Genomic DNA, 16,681 nt, shown 5'->3' on the forward strand with positions numbered 1-16,681 from the left:
TGCCGTTTGGTTTTTGAGTTTTTCAGGAATTTATCAATGATGACCTCCGAGATTTGTTGCAGCTATGTGTGGTGGTTTATCTTGACGATATCCTCATATTTTCCAATTCCCTAGAGAGCCACCACACAGATGTCTGTTGTGTGCTTCAGAGGCTGAGAGATAGGATGGTAACCCACAAAATTGGTCTCCGGATTCCATTAGTGCCTTTGAGAGTCTCAAGGCTGCCTTTGTTTCTGCTTCTGTGTTGGTACATCCTGATCCTGAGCTACCTTTCATCCTTGAGGTTAATGCATCTGAGACTGGAGTTGGTGCCCTGCTGTCTCAACGTCCTACCTCTGAAAACATAAGAATAGGAGATGGTGATTGCGCTGTGATGAAAGGGGAGTAAGAAAAGGGTGAAGGGGACTATACTAAAGTGCATAAACAATAAATGCCAAATAACCTGAGTACATGAATCAGGTACATCAAAAAAGGACTCACGGATGCAGATATATAAAGTGTAAGGATATATGTAAAAACATATAAAGACACTAAAAAATAATAGTGCATACACGAAGTGCTGACATCTATAAATATACAAACGAACAGTGCACATGGATGTGTAAATTAAAATAGGGGGTGCATAGGCCCAAAAAACATCAGGTACATATCCCTTATTGAATGTATCAAATTGCTGACACTGTAAACAGCTGATAACATAGGCAAAGTAATCAAAATAGAAAAATAATAAATAGTAGTCCCAATGGATATCTGCTAGTATCACGCCAGCACGTAGCAACTTACAGACTCTGTAATTGACAAGTCCAAGGAGTAGAATAATAATAGTCCCACCACCAAATGTGACACTTCTAAGTATAAACCAAATGTCAATGGTGAAGGGGGAGGGGGGATTTCTTCAGTGAGGACACCTCTGTGTTCGCAGGCCGCTTACCTTACTGTTGTTTTCAATGAGTGCAGGCCTCAACCCACGAGCGCCGAGCTCGTATACCTCCAAATGTTGGCTACAATCCTCAGTCTGTCCCTGCTTCCAACTCTTCACAGCTCGTCAGGCAGAGTAAGAGTGTGCGGTATAAAGAAAATAAAGCGCACATAGCGTGATCCCATATAAAAGTACAATTTATTGAGTAGAAAAACAGTCCATAAACTTACATTTAAAACCGGCAAGGGGGTAATACATCCACGAGCGCCGAGCTCGTCACACTCAGCTGGTTTGTGGCAGCGTCCCGTGCTCCTAACGCATATCGTCACGTGACTTCTTCAGATTAACTGAAGGAGTTCTCCTCTGAAGAAGTCACGTGACGTGATGATACGTGTTAGGAGCACGGGGCGCTGCCACAAACCAGCTGAGTGTGACGAGCTCGACGCTCGTGGATGTATTACCCCCCTGCTGGTTTTAAATGTAAGTTTATGGACTGTTTTTCTACGCAATAAATTGTACTTTTATATGGGATCACGCTATGTGTGCTTTATTTTCTTTATACTGCACACTCTTACTCTGCCTGACGAGCTGTGAGGAGTTGGAAGCAGGGACAGACTGAGGATTGTAGCCAACATTTGGAGGTATACGAGCCCGGCGCTCGTGGGTTGAGGCCTGCAATCATTGAAAACAACAGTAAGGTAAGCGGCCTGCGAACACGGAGGTGTCCTCACTGAAGAAATCCCCCCTCCCCCTTCACCATTGACATTTGGTTTATACTTAGAAGTGTCACATTTGGTGGTGGGACTGTTATTATTCTACTCCTTGGACTTGTCACTTACAGAGTCTGTAAGTTGCTACGTGCTGGGGTAATACTAGCACATATCCATTGGGACTACTATTTATTATTTTTCTATTTTGATTACTTTTTCTATGTTATCAGCTGTTTACAGTGTCAGCAATTTGATACATTCAATAAGGGATATGTACCTGATGTTTTTTGGGCCTATGCACCCCCTATTTTAATTTACACATCCATGTGCACTGTTCGTTTGTATATTTATTGATGTCAGCACTTTGTGTATGCACTATTATTTTTTAGTGTCTTTATATGTTTTTACATATATCCTTACACTTTATATATCTGCATCCATGAGTCCTTTTTTGATGTACCTGACTCATGTACTCAGGTTATTTGGCATTTATTGTTTATGCACTTTAGTATAGTCCCCTTCACCCTTTTCTTACTCCCCTTTCATCTCAGCGCAATCACCATCTCCTATTCTTATGTTTTTTTTGCCTGTTTGGATCAGTCTTTAGGTGTTGCAGCAGTGTCCCTTTAGGTTAGGCCTCCACTGGCAGCGCAGGAGTTATCACTTTCACGCCTACCTCTGAAAACGCTATGCATCCTTGTGGCTATTTTTCCAAGAAATTGTCTCCTGCGGAATGCAATTATGAGATTGGGGACAGAGAGTTGTTAGTGATCATTTTAGCCCTCAAAGAATGAGGGCATCTCCTCAAAGGTACCACTGTGCTGGTTCTTATTCTGACTGACCATAAGACTCTCACACGATAGGCTCTTTTCTTGTCAAGCTTCAATTACATAGTTTCATTCTTACCCAGTACTAAGAAAGTAAGGGATGATGCATTGTCGCTACAGTTTTCCTCCGCTTCCAAGATGGAGTCGGTCCTGTTCCCGTAATTCTTCCCGATCATATTCTGGCTACGATTCAAGCCAGTCTCACTTACCGTTTGGGTGTCAGAATTCTTGCCACTCAGATCCATTCTCCTCCTGAGAAACCTTGTGACCGCTGCTTTTTCCTTAAGCACTGCAGTACTTCAGACTTACCATTCTCCCAAGGCTGCTGGCCACCCAGGGAAGAATTAACTCATTTGGGCTATTTCCCAACAATTCTGGTGGCCTAATCTACACACTGATGTAGCCGCCTTCGTAGCTGCTTGTTCTGGGTGTGTTCAGAGTAAGACACCACGACACCTCCAGTGGGCCTCTTACAACCCATACCCAAGGGAGAGAGGCCTTGGACCCACCTGTCAATTGATTTTATTGTGGAGTTATCCAACTCCCAGGGCAACACAGAGGTACTGTCAGGGCTGGGCATACCCCTTCCTTCTCAGGGGTCTGTGCTCAGCTGTCAGTTAATTGCCAGCACTCTTCATTTCACAGTGACTCACCTGGTCTTCATTTCCTGCTCATCAGCTAGCTCTGCTAGCTATTGAAACTGCATGGATCAGATCTTCTGTGCCTTCACCTTGGTCGACATATCCGGACGCTCAGGAAATAGCATTAACTCCGCGCTTAGGGCAAATAGGTAGGTATGCAGCCTCCCCTAATGGCACCACCCACAAACTAAGGGGGTGTCTTAAAGTGATCAGATAAAATAAAAGGTAGGGGAGAGTGGCGCTCCCTATAATGACGGAAAACTGAGTCTCTACAAGAATGTTTATGCTACACTCAAGTGTTGATGTGCTCCAACCACCTCAAAACTAAAAATAAATAAAATGTGTGTTGTGCCTTGTGTCACTAAGTGTGTATATACAATAGCACAACAAGGAGTGACATATATATGTATAGTACACCTAAAAGTAGATGTGCCTCACCTAGTGTGGACAAGGTGTGTAGTGCGTGTGTCACTATGTAAATAAATACAATAGCGAAGCATCTAGTGCAAATAAATCAATCAGAACGAACCCTACAGTGGTGTACCACCACCAAAAAATGGGGAACTCCCCCACAGGGATTCCCAACTACCAGTAAAGTGACATCCAGAAAAAAAAATATATGACATAAATGATAAATGTCCAAATCACATAAGGGATTCCTCAGTTATGAAGGTGAAGCTCTAAATATCAAAATGTGCAAAACAGTAAGTATGATAAGGCAAAAAATGGTACAGAAAGTGATCAAAAAGTGTATATATATAAAAATAAAACTCCAAAAATGGCATAGTGTTCATAGCAGAAAAATAATCATACAAAAAATGCACCCAAAAAATTATGTCCAAAGAAAAAGAAAAATATATAATAAATGTTCATGAACATCTAGGTGAATCTTGTGCTCCAAACAGCATCCAGTGACTTCTGTAATCCCCCTCAAGGGTCCCCACTCACCAGCTCCCGGCACCCCTACAGGGGTAAAAAGCGTGCAGTATAAAAGGTGGATGAGCTCCTATCCCGGATGGGACGTTCCCACCGATCCTGTATTCAGCACGGCCGTGTCCAGGGGATGATTCACCGGCTTTCAGTAGTCACATCCTCTGCTTGGATTTATGGACTTTTTCCTTGTATGATTTGTTTTTTAAATAAATACTTTTGCTGGAACATACTGCACCATGAAGCCTTCTTGTATTTCTGCCTTGTGAATACTAGATCTTAGATTTTTGAGAATGTTTCCCTTCTTCTGAAGGACACTCTTCATCTAATAAATATATTTAAATCATATTTTTTATACTTACAGTGACTTTTTTACATTTATACTCCTGATGATTGGGCGTGACCCATGAAACATGTAGAGTTTGATTTTATAGGATGCAAAGAACAGCCTGGCTCTTCATTATCTACATCTATGATGTTTTAAATTGTGTATATATATATAATCATGTATAATTATTGTATGAATTCTATATGTCCATGTGGTTTATTTATATCCTTATGTCAGCCTTTTGTATATGGTTGTATCTATATTTGTATTTGAAGTCTTATCATGTATTTCTAGACCATGAAATCATGTTGGACAAATAAAGTTTTGATTATAAATTATATATATACTCCATATATAATACAGTGCCCCAGTTGACTATATTTATAATAGTTTTATTAGCATTGGGTTATTCAGTATTGATCCATTTCTACCCCTATTCAACATCAAGTGGGGGGAGGAGGAGATTCCCTTTTTTTGGTCTGGTTTCCGGAGCTGCAATGCACGGCAGCTCCTCCCCTCCCTATCCCCATTATTATGAAATCGCAACAACCTTAATATTTTTTACGACTCCTTAGGAAGAATGGCTTGGGAGGGAAGGTATCTATTCTAGCATTCTGCCATTGAAAGTACATTAACAAATTGTATTCTAGTTAGGTATCCTAACCCTGGCGTTAGTTGTCGGGGTCTGCGGGCGGGGGCCTTATCAGAATCTGGAAGTCCCCTTTAACAAGGGGGCCCCCAGATCCTGCCCCCCCACCCTATGTGAATGAGTATCGAGTACATTGTACCCCTACTCATTCACCAAAAAAAAGTGTCAAAAATAAAACACAGTACACAGGTTTTTAAAGTAATATATTAAGGCAGCTCCGGCGTTGTTTCCGATCTCTTCTCCCCTCTCTGTCTCTTTTGCCTCCTCCGCAACTTCAGTGATATTCAATTTGCTGAAGTAGGGTCAAAGTCGGACCAAAGTAGTGCAGGGAGCATTTTCAAAGTTGGACCGACTTGTGTCAGACCAGTTAAGACAGCTCTCATAGGGAAACATTGATTTTCACACGTTATGCGACATGACATTGATACAATTCGCGCGGAGATCTCTACTGTTCCGATACCCTCCACGCTTTACACTTCATGCCCACAGGAACAATCATTACTTCCCTCTTTCAACCCCACCACTATAGACGAGGTTGCTAAACTACTTGATAATGTCCACCTTACCACCTGCCCTCTGGATCCTGTTCCCTCACAAATGCTACGTTCACTCTCTGGCTCTATGCTACACTCTCTAACCCACATCTTCAATCTCTCCCTCTCTTCTGGCATCTTCCCCAACTCTCTAAAACATGCACTTGTCAGACCCATACTTAAAAGCCCTCACTGGACCCATCCAATCTTAACAACCTACTCCCCATCTCCTTGCTCCCCTTCTTATCCAAATTCCTCGAACGTCCGGTCTACAACTGACTGGGCGTCCACCTCGCTGATAATAGCCTTCTTTATCCCCTTCAGTCTGGATTTCGTCCTCTGCACTCCACAGAAACTGCTCTCCTAAAACTAACAAACGATCTACTAAGGGCCAAAACCAATCGACACTATTCTGTACTCCTACTCCTGGACCTCTCTGTTGCCTTTGATACGGTTGACCACCCCCTCCTTCTCAAAAAACTACATGCCTTTGGTCTCCATGACTGTACTCTTCGCTGTTTCTCTTCCTACTTATTCAACTGCACCTTTAGCGTTTCTTACAACTCTACTTCCTCCTCTGCTCTTCCTTTCTCTGTTGGGGTCCCCCAAGGTTCTGTTCTTGGACCTCTCCTATTTTCAATCTACACCTCCTCCCTGGGTCAACTGATAGCCTCCCATGACTTCCAATACCACCTCTACGCTGACGACACCCAAATCTATTTTTCTACCCCTCAGCTCACTCCCTCTGTCTCCTCACGTATCACTAATTTACTATCAGATATATCAGTCTGGATGTCACACCACTTCCTCAAACTCAATCTATCCAAAACCGAACATAAATTTTCCTCCCCCATATGCCCCTTCCCTTGATCTCTCTGTCAAAATCGATGGCACAACTATAAGCCCATCCCCACATGCCAAGGTTCTAGGTGTAGTCCTGGACTCTGAACTCTCCTTCAAGCAACACATCCAATCACTGTCCAAATCCTGCCACCTCAATCTTCGCAACATCTCCAAAATATGCCCCTTTCTTACCAATGACACAACAAAGCTCTTAATTCACTCGGTCATCTCTCGCCTCGACTACTGCAACTCCCTTCTCATTGGCTTACCTCTACATAGTCTATCACTTTTTCAATCCATCATGAATGCTGCTTCCAGACTCATCCATCTTACCAATCACTCTGTGTCTGCCACTCCTCTCTGTCAATCCCTCCACTGGCTTCCGCTCGGCCAAAGAATTAAATTCAGAATACTAACAACTACGTACAAAACCATCTACAATTTCGCCCCCAGCTACATCACTAGCCTAGTCTCTAAATACCAACCTAATCGTTCTCTTCGTTCCTCTCAAGACCTCTTGCTTTCTAGCTCCCTCATCACCTCTTCCTATGCTCGCCTCCAGGACTTTTCCAGAGCCTCTCCAATCCTATGGAATGCCCTATCCCAATCTGTCCGCTTATCTCCTACTTTATTAGCTTTTAGACAATCCATGAAAATCCTTCTTTTCAGAGAAGCCTACCCTACCCACACCTAACAACTGTATTTTTATTTTCTCCATCAGCTCATCCCCCACAGTTATTACATTTTGTTTCCACTTGATCCTCCCTTCTAGATTGTAAGCTCTAACGAGCAGGGCCCTCTGATCCCTCCTGTATTGATTTGTATTGTAAGTGTACTGTCTGCCCTCATTTTGTAAAGCGCTGCGCAAACTGTTGGCGCTATACAAATCCTGTATAATAATAATAATGAGCTCCCAATGTCAGAGCGTTTGTCATAGCAGTGTGAACCTGGCTTGTTGGAAGTTGCCTCCAAGTCGGTTCCCCATCTATATTGATGTGATTTGGATCCGACACTACAAGAAGATTACCCAGACATTCCAGAAACTTGCTTCTAAAGTCCCATCAAGTAGCATCAAATTAGTACTCAAATATCCAGCAAATCAAAGTCAGACTCTAAGTTACATGACTTTTAGGTCGCAGTAGTTTGAACCGAGCTTTAATGTCTACTTAACTTAGAAAATAATGTAAAGCTTTGTTCACTTCACGCATCCAGTTGTGTTTTTAATTCAAAAATCTTATTTTTTTTAAATGGAAAATTGAACTTCCCAGTTTGTGAGGCTGGGAAGGAGTTTATAGGCATAATAACTGCTATTAGAGAGGTTTGTAAGCCCAATTATGAAATCATCCAATCCACACTAATTTCAGAGAAGTACAAAAAGCAAATATATGCTCAGTGCAGTTGCTAATATCAACAAATCAGATAAACGTTACCACCCTGAAAGAGAGGTGGTTATATCACTTTTCATATTACTTTATATTGCTATCTTGGCCAAATGGTTCCTAATTATGGTCTGTCCAAACCTAAATTATTTATATAACAGCAATAATAACATGCTGTGACTCAAATGCAGGATGCACGCACTGATATGTGTCTTGCAAAGAAAGAAATCATATTTAAAGTTAGTTAAACAGCAAGTTATCTCTGGAATCACTAAAAAGGCTAATATTGTTCACAATCTCTACATCTGAATTGGGGAGCTGCTTCCCCCTGATTAAATGAGAAAGAATAAATTGCGGCCCTCTGCGCAAATTACTACTCAGTACATGCAAAATAATGTATTATAAGTAGCAATTTACTCTATTTATTGTACAGATATTGATGTGTATTGGGTTAATGCTATTTTTGAGACAGCACCATGGAAACTAGCCTTTTGACAAAGGTCCCATGTCAGAGCTCGACAGAAATAGAATAAGTATAGGAGGCAGCTAGGATAATGTTCATTAGTATTATTAATATTATTGTAGTTTTTTTTTTGTAAAGAACAAGCATAGTGCACAGTACTCTTTAACAAGGTGGATTTTCCTTAAGCTTTACTGGTAATACTGATGAGAACAACTTTTTAAAATCATATTACCAGTGAAAGAAAAATATATTTATATGACATTACCCTTTGTTCCTGTTATGTGTATGTTATGCACAAACCAATATACCTGTTATTTTCTATTAATCAAAATAGATTTAAATTCTATCACTAATATCTTGTATCAAATGTAAATGGTTATTATATATTCAAACATTATTTGCAATTTCTTTAAATGTTCAGCTTTATCTGGTGATCCTGCCATAAAGGCCCTTGTTTAGACACTTCTTGTTATGGGGTGAAAACCGTCTCCCAATTCTGCATTGTCTACCTGCCAGTAGCAATTAATGACTCAAACTGGGTTTGGTTTACAGGCCATTTATCAAACCTATTGTAGGTTGTCCCAACCTATTATAGGTAAGTCCCAAAATTATGAACTTTAAAATGTAACTCCATTATTGTTAAGAAAAAAAAACAATGCCTTCTAGGTGATCTATGCCTATTGCAAAGATTTTAACAAACTGTGTTGCAGATCTTTCAAAGTTCTAATGAGGAAAGTTGCATTGCCTGCATAAGTTTATAAGTGCTGAACTCTTTGGAGTATCTCACCAAAACCAATTTCCATTGCAGGGGTTGCCTAAAATGTAACTCATGTCTTAATGCAGACTTCATGGGAAATCAGTGAGCCAATCACACAAGCATGAAAGGAAATTTCTGGGAGTGTTCTGTACAGCATTGGTGTACTTTCTATATTTATATTATATTGTTTCTATATTGCATTGAATTTTACAAAACATTACAGTAGCTGAAGAGTTAAAAGGAAAGGTAATTTTTAATAATTTTAAATTCCAATATGGCTTGTGTAGCAATGGTATATGATGAATATTTTTTTCTTTTCCACAAAAGTGAAGTTATCGTTTAATTTGAACTCCACCAACAAAACTCTATGAGGGATGAATCTTAAAAATCAATTCTTCCTATTTTAAAGGAAAATAGAAAAGGGATTGTCAAACAAATGACATAGGCATGGGAGCCAGACGAGGACACCGGGAGCCGGAGGAGGACCCCGGGAGCTAAGGGAGGACAAGGGGGACAGTCGGGGGTGATCGGTGTAGCGGTGGGGGCAGTTATAAGCATCAATCTCCCTGTATAGCTTTCAATAAAGCAGCTGACAGCCGCGGAAGGGAGAGGAGGAGAAGCGGCTGTCAGCTGCTTTATTGAAAGCTATACAGGGAGATTGATGCTTAGAACTGCCTCCACCGCCATGCTCGGTACCAGCATCGATACTGATACTAGTATTAGTATCGGTGCTACCCTAATACTTACCTTAACCCAATCTTCTTCCAATGATGTGCACGAGAGCCTCGGCTCTCCAGGGAATATTCTTCCTCATTGGCAAAGGCAGCAGCTGTCAATTACAGCCATTGAGCCAATTAGGAGAGAAGTGGAGAGAGGGGGCGGGGGCAAGCTGCTTGCTTTGAAAGCACTCGGCAGGAGGGGCCAGAAGAGGAGGATTGGGGCTGCTTTGTGCAAAAACACTACACAGAGCAGGTGAGTATAACTTTGTTATTTTAAAAAAAATTACTTTAATATTACTTTGAAAACTTTAGCAGCCCATTTTGATTCATTACAACTTGAAAAAAAGGTGTTTTAAGATAGTGTTTTTAGTTTTGAATGTGACTCCTGATTTTCTTACCCAGTGGCAATTGCCTTTAATTGTATAGTGGAAGTAGCAGCCACAACTAAAAATTATAGGAAAGTTTTCTTACAAAAAAATAGTAAAATATTAAAGTGAACTTCATACAAAATGGTCATTGGCATAACAGTTTCAAAACAATTTTTCCTCTTCCTCTTCCTTCTCCTCCTCGAAAGTGCATATGGCCTTGCTTTTTTACTAATGATAATAAATTCCATTTAAGCGGTATTTTCCTCTTTAAAATTTGCAGTAAAATAGCTCATAGCATTTTACAAAAATTTGTTTGCAATTCACAAAAAAACGCTACTAAAATACCGCATGTGGCATTTCATCAAATTATGCAGTATTTATCTTATGAAACCATGCAGTATTTTATATCATGCAATATCCAGTGGGATGGATACAGTGGAGAAAAATTAGAACCCCTGTCAGTTTTTTATTGCTAATAAAGAGATCAAAACATTTAAACCGTAGAAATAGGCCAACTCACTAAGTCTCTGCAGCATATGTATTAATACAAAAGAAAAAAGTGACTAGAATACCAGTCAAAGGAAAGCTGCTTTCATAGGACACGTGGTGTATTAAAAACAACTACGTTCAATTAAGTAAATACAAAATATTTTAAAAAATATCAAATTTAGAGTGAAAATAGTATCAAAAACTACACACATATATAAATACCCTTCTTCCACCAATAAAAAAATACATTGTCTTTTTTATTGGTGGAAGAACGATATTTAATATGTGTGTCATTTTTTATACTATTTTCCCCTGGTAACCTCTGGAGGAACCCTAGGGTCCCATGGAACCTTGGTTGAGAAACCCTACTTTAATCACTTACCGACCAGCAGCCACAGTTAAATTGCGGCAGGGCGGCTCTATTGCGTGAATCGCCGTACCAGTAAGGCGCTTCGTGTATTAGATACAGTGGTTGCGTGCACGATGCTAGACCTTATGCGTGTGCTTACATAGCGCTACCATTTCAATACCGGGCACTTTCGCCCCTTCCTTCCCAGGACAATTTTCAGCTTTCAGCGCTGTCACACTTCGAATGACAATTGCGTGGTCATGCAACACTGTACCCAAACAAAATTTTCTTCCCACAAATAGAGCTTTCTTTTGGTGGCATTTGATCACCTTTGGGGTTTTTCTTTTTTGCTAAATAAACAAAAAAAGACTGAAATTTTTGAAAAGAAAAACAGTTTTTCTTCGTTTCTGTAATAAAATTTTGTTTTCTCCTTTACTGACAGGCACTGATGAGGCGGCACTGATGAGTTGGCACTGATAAGGTGGAACTGATGGGCACTGGTGAGGTGGCACTAATGGGCACTGATGAGTTGGCACTAATGAGCTGGCACTGATGGGCACTGGTGAGAAGGCACTAATATGTAGAATTGATGGGCACTGATAGATGGCACTGATATGCAGCACTGATGGGCACCAATAGATATGCAGCACTGATGGGCACTGATAGGTGGCACTAATGGGCACTGACAGGTGGCACTGATGGGCACTGAAAGGCGGAACTGATGGGCACTGACCGGCGGCACTGATGGGCACTGATAGGTGGCACTGATTGGCACTAATGGTGGCACTGATTGATGGCACTGATGGATACTAATAAATTACACTGATGGGCAGCACTGATGATGAGGTACTGACAGGTGTTACTGCTGGGCACTGATTGGCACTGTGATGGGCATTGATTGGCACTGTGGTGGGCTGCGATTGGCACTGTGGTGGGCACTGAGAGTCTTTATTGAAGGGGCACTGACTGTCAGTTGTTGGACACTGATTGGCAGTTCATGGGCACATCTGATGGGGGCTGTGCTGATAATCAATCTGCTGATTATCAGCACAGACCCCCCCTCTGACAGGGAGAGACACCAAATGGCTCTGCCTGTCAGCGCAAACCGAGAAATGCCGTTTTAATGGCACTTCCTGGTTCACGCGATGATCAGCTGTGATTGGTCACAGCTGATCACGTGGTAAGAAGCCTCTGTCAGAGGCTCCTTACCACGATTGGAGATGCGGCGTGTCAGTCTTCACGCCCCGCGATCGCCACGTTGCATGCCCCCGCGATCGCCATGTTGCACGCCCCGCGGTCTCTGTGCCGCGCGCCCCCGCAATCGCCATGCCGCGCACCCCCATGGGTGCGTTTTGGCATATTATCCTGCTGGACGTCATATGACGCCCAGTCAAGATAACAGAACCACTTCCCAGCCATCAATCTGCTATAGGCTGGGCGGGAAGTGGTTAAATACCTCATGTTATGCGCTTAATCATTCATTTTCTTCTGTGAATTGACTTTAACCCCTTTTCATGTGGTATATACTGACAGTTTTGCGCAGTATAGTGAATTGACAATTTCAGGATTGTATGCTATATTTAGGGAAAATGTGTCCGGACATCTAAATACCACATCCGAGATGTTTTTGTAAATGGAGCCCAATGTGCCTTTTTATTCCGGCTCCTACTCAAGGGTTCATAGCAGTCATTTTTGGACGAGTTCTTTGCACTGTAACACCTCCCATATCATCTAGAGGAATGTTCCTGGCCCTTTTTCTGCTCCTCTTCCTCATGGATGCATAGCAGCCATGTATTTTAGGACTGCTTATGTGCCTTTCACCTCCCCCCTCTCCTTCTGCTCAGGGGTGCAAAGCAGTCATTTATTTTGGGCCTGCAAATGCACTCTTTTCCTCCTCCCTAGGGCCTCAAAGCAGCCATTTATTTTGGTGGCCTTTACGTCCATTTTTTTTTACCTCAGGAGTAAGGCCCCTTTCACACTGGGGCGGTGGGGGCATCGGCGGTACAACAGCGCTATTTTTAGCGCTGCTGTACCGTCATTCTTGCTGCGGTATTCGGCCGCTAGCGGTTCGGTTTTAACCCCCGCTGGCAGCCGAAAAAGGGTTAAATCCGCTCGTACAGCGCGGCTATAGCCGCGGTATTACCGCGGTATAGCCGCGCTGTCCCATTGATTACAATGGGCAGGAGCGGTGAAGGAGCGGTGAATACACCGCTCCTTCACCGCTCCAAAAAAGCGGTTTGCAGGACTTTTTTCACCGCCCTGCCTGCGCACCGCTTCAGTGTGAAAGCCCTCGGGCTTTCACACTGAACAAACAGCGGAGGCTGTTTAGGGGCGGTTTTCAGGCGGTATTTTTAGCGCAATACCGCCCAAAAACCGCTCCAGTGTGAAAGGGGCCTAAAGGTAGGAAAAATATTTTCAGACAGCACAGGACCTTTAGAATTCAAAGATGGAGATACTAGTTTTGTACGTCTCATGATAGTTGTGTAAATGTTTGTCAAACCTGTTTCCTTAATAAAAAAAATTCTAAAATCACAAAACTACTTAACCGTACACCTCCCAGGTCTTGTACACAATACAGTGCTCCTGCTGGCAAATACAAAAGAGCCCAACAACTCACCTTCTTAACGCAACACAAACACTAATTCCTAGGCACTGGAAACCTACCTCACCTTTAACCAACAACAAATGGCAGAACAGAGTAAACCAAATTGCCCGGATGGAAACGGCTCCTGAAATAGCACGGGACTCACTTGATAACTACAGACACGAATTGTATAGTCATTCTCTAAGTTCTCTTTTGAGCACATTTGAGCATAGACTGACATTCCTATACTGATTGAAGTTTTTTTTTTCCCAGTATATGACTCTCTGCAAGGATGGTGAGGCTAATGCATCTAGCCTATAATATTTCTTAAAACTTCTCATGTGCTGGGATATGTATTGCACATTGGACTGATTTGTAATGCACAGTTCATTTTTTGGTACGACACTAAAAAATTCAAAAATGTAAAAATAAATAGAATGCATAGGAGGTTGAAAAAAATAATAAAATCTGAAATATTACAGCTTTGGGGAGAAGGGTGACAGAGTTTTTTTAGGGCTGATTATTGTTAACTAGGGCATAAGAGGGGTTAAACAGGAACAATTTTTATTTCTATGGTTGCCTTAACTTCATATAAAGCTCAAAGGTAAATCGTATGATCTTCATTTAAATGAAACAGAGTAAATACAACAAGGTTTGTAAACACTGTTCAGAGAGGATTCAGAAGAAATACATGTCTTTGACAGCAGATGTATTAATCTAGAATTCACATTGGTCATTTTGACAGTTGGAAATGCTGGTAAGAGCCTGGGGAGCTACAGAGGGAGAGGGACAGCAGATGTATTAATCTAGAATTCACATTGCTCATTTTGACAGTTGGAAATCCTGGTAAGAGCCTGGGAAGCTACAGGGGGAGAGGTACAAGGCTTAACTACTTGCCGACTTGCCACAGTAATTATACTGTGGCAAGGCTACACCAGCAGGTACAATGACGTACATGTACATCATTGTGCCTGCTCCGGTTTAGGAGTGTGCTGACACCCCCAACCCCAGAGCAGATTGGAGATCCTGCTACCCGGCTGTTGTGAATGAAGGACACTGGCTGCAATCTTGTGAATGTGATAGGCAGGCATTTGGCTGCAAGATCACACCCACAGTGCTTCGTGAACATTTAAAAGCAGCCATTGAATGGTGGGGAGCACAGAGGAGATGAATGGAGGGGAGCACATAGTTGAAAGGTTGTTTTGAATGTGATTGGCAACTGTTGTACAGCTGAATCACATTCATGAAGTCGTTCACCTTATTTAGGCTGAAAACACAATGATCTCTGATCAGTGACCTGTCAAAAACAGGATGACAGCTGAAGAAGCTGGTGTCTATCCTGCTAGTATCCAACACAGATGGACACTGCACTGGTCAATGTGGGGCAAGGGGGGATAGACAGAGATTTTACAGAAATGAAAAGTAAGTAAGCAGCTTTATTAGCCTGCAATTTCAAACGGGAGATAAAAAAATATGAGTATATTATTTCCCAGAAAAATAAACAGAAAAATAGTACAGGCTTGATGCATGCAACATATGCAATGTTAGTAGGTCGCAGTTTAAGAGGGACAGACCAGACAGTTTTAAAAAATAAATCAAAATTATTCAACAAAAAAAAGCTACAAAAAATTGTACAGACTCTATGAACACTATATAAGAGGCTTTATTAGGCTACAATTTCAAAGTGAGACATCAGCAGCTAAAGAGCAACTGAAGTTGTTGCTGACACAACAAGGTAGTCCTTGGAGGGACCGTTGGGCCTATGCACTATAAACACAGAGAGGGGTCAATCTCTGTCTGCCATAATATGCTTCTCCCTATCTTGGCTGTGACAGCTGAGCTTCTCATTGAGTGCCCCGATGTGACAGTGTGCGCCGACATAACACAGACATAACATCTGAAGTGAGAGGGAGGCCGCATGGGCCCCCCTGGAGCATGGACAGGGTTGCTATTGTGACGCCTGACGCTAGGCCCATGTGGCTGCCAACCACTCATATACACTTAATAAAACTATAGCATAGACTTTGCAAAATGAGAGGCATCCTGGGGGGTATACCTAAATTGTTTAAAGGGCATGGCTTAACACACACCTTTTAAAGATGTTGAGAAGAAATCCTGTACAATGTTGTACAGAACACTTACTGTAAAGAACAGATTTCAGGAATCACTTTCAGGACTCAAGAGAAATATTACCATACAGTGTGCATGCAGACCTAATAACAGATGCAGAGGATAACACCCCCCAGACAAAACAAGATGTTTTACTTTGCCATACCCATACAAATAGAATACGAGCACTCAAGGCCAATACATTAAATTTACAGTTTCCTCTCCTCTGTCTTGATCCAAGCTATTTCAGCTATATTCCTGTGTGTAAATTTACAGCTGTGCACAAACACCTTGTTCCATACACTGAGTACTTGTGTGTGACTGATAATGCAGGGAAGAATAGGTATGTGCTAAATACATACTCAGGATAAAAAAAAGTTTAGTAGGATAAGAGAGTATGTAGTAGCGTTTGCCTTGTTGTAAAGCTGCACAAGGAGCTTCCTCTAGCTCTTGCTGCTACTCATCACTAAGAGCAGGGATGCTTTCCCATGTTTTCCCTGCAGCTATCATGTGACCTCTGATGTCACTTATGAGCTACAGTGAACCAATGAAGAAAATGTCTCTTAGCTCTGCTGGCAAACAATCACAGTAGAGGCATTGCAGAGTCAGACTTTTTTTTGTACCTGGGAGATGAGGTAGGAGCTGCAGGCTCTTAGGAGAAGGAGGGGCAAAGTCAGGTGTCTCCCTAAAATTTTAGGGGACTTGACTGTACTGGGTACTCCTATCTGCCTATTGCTTAATAGCATAAACAATGTCTTTCATCCGGTACTTCAGTGAATACCATGCCTAAATATAATTATGGCATGGAATTATGTCATAGAAATTAATGAGTCTTCAGACTAGGTGCCTTTAAGGAACACTGCTATCTTGCTCCACCACCATGTCTGAGGTAAAACATATTCTGTAGATCATTCAAGTGTAGATAACATGATTTTATACATACTAAATGTACTGCTATCTACTGTATCATTTATAGGCAACATTAGGAAGTTATGCTTAAGCAACTATACAATACTATGCCATTGCTGTAATTTCATACTTTATGCAGATTGGGGATGAGATTCAGGTGTGTTGCTATCATAGG

The sequence above is a fragment of the Aquarana catesbeiana genome, linkage group LG01 (assembly GCF_042186555.1).
Source record: "Aquarana catesbeiana isolate 2022-GZ linkage group LG01, ASM4218655v1, whole genome shotgun sequence".
NCBI classification, from domain to species: domain Eukaryota; kingdom Metazoa; phylum Chordata; class Amphibia; order Anura; family Ranidae; genus Aquarana; species Aquarana catesbeiana.